The following is a 1,575-nucleotide window of genomic DNA, read 5'->3' on the forward strand; positions in this document are numbered from 1 at the left end:
TCTTGCTTTACGTTAACTGAATCATTCATTAGATTCAACTCTTATAGGTTGGATCGCACCAAACACAGATTATTAGATCTTTTCGTGTTTGCATGCTCTGATACCAATTGAAAAGGCGAGGGTACCCAAATATACCTCAAACAAAAACTTTTCTACCTATAAGTCTTTTCCCCGAAAGTGATTGTCTATGGATGCGAGATCGAGACAATACAACAAATCGGTTTACACTCTGTGTGATCGTCTATGGATACAAGATTGAGACAATAAAACAAAAAAGTGTGTTACTTGATAAAAAGGTTCGGACTTAACCAAAAACAATAGGATTCACTTATCAAGTAATAGGATATTAACGTTTGTGTGATTTACTTTAATAATAATAAAACAATTATAATGCGGAAATATAAAGTAAATGACACAACAATTAACGAGGAAACCGCAAATGCAGAAAACCCCGGCACCTAGTCAAAAATTGAATACTCTTAGGATTAAGCCGCTACACAAAATTACGCTAACTTCGTATAGTTGAGACCAAGTACCTAACTCTATAGTATACCTAATTCCGTCTGTATTCCCACGCCTCCGACCTCAGTCACGTACTTGGAACAATCCAATTGATTCGTATTCCAAACAGTAAAGGAACAAGAAATATTTCTGGTAACAACTCTATTCAACCAAGTGATATGAGTCGGACAAAGGCTCTTTCGTTTATATTAACATAAACTCCTTCGTCAGGTCTAGATTTATCTCATGTTCAATCACCCGAAGGTAATCGGTTAAGATTAAGCCAACAACACATGTAATCTCAAGGAATCGTGTTGATGCCGATCTACTTCAATCAATCAATCAAATCTACCACAAGGATAAACCGATTATCAATTGGATCCTCTTTTCCCAAACAAATATTGTGCCCACCAAAGATTATAAACCCAAGTCAGATCTTCAATATCTTCTTTGTCTTCAAATCTTCTTTGATCTTCAATAAACACCTGCACACAATCACTTTAATCTTCTTGTGATCAATCACACACAGAACGGAGTCTGTTAACAATAGATTATCACAAGATCGTCTTTAGAACTAATAACAGTCTAAAGATTCCTGTCGAAACTCTGAACTAGTTTGAGTAAATCTTATATCAGAAGAGAAGATTCTAAAGCATAAAAAAACTAGGTGCAATCAGATTTCAACCACCGTTAGTCAATCAAATCAATCGAAAACAAAGATAAACCGCAATTATCTAGTTTCCCACCAACGGGTCGCTCTAGAGCTTCTCAATCCCAAAGAAGACTTTAAAATGAGTGGTCGTAAGAGATTTCACCTAATTAGATTACTCTCCTCTCCGATAGGCGGCTACACCAGTAACAATTGTACGAAGTCAAATTGTTACGAAGGATTAGTTTGCTAGTGAAGGCAAACTTCGGTATTTATAGACAAGGAAGTTTGGACACTAAGGAATTTCCAAAACCGAAAATATTCTCAAGATATTCATAAATGCACATATTCGGTTTTCATAATTCCTGGAAATGCTCTGTCCAAAAATACAATCGAAATCTCTTGGAAAATGTAATTAGTAAATG

This window comes from Papaver somniferum, chromosome 10 (genome assembly GCF_003573695.1).
Source record: "Papaver somniferum cultivar HN1 chromosome 10, ASM357369v1, whole genome shotgun sequence".
NCBI lineage: Eukaryota > Viridiplantae > Streptophyta > Magnoliopsida > Ranunculales > Papaveraceae > Papaver > Papaver somniferum.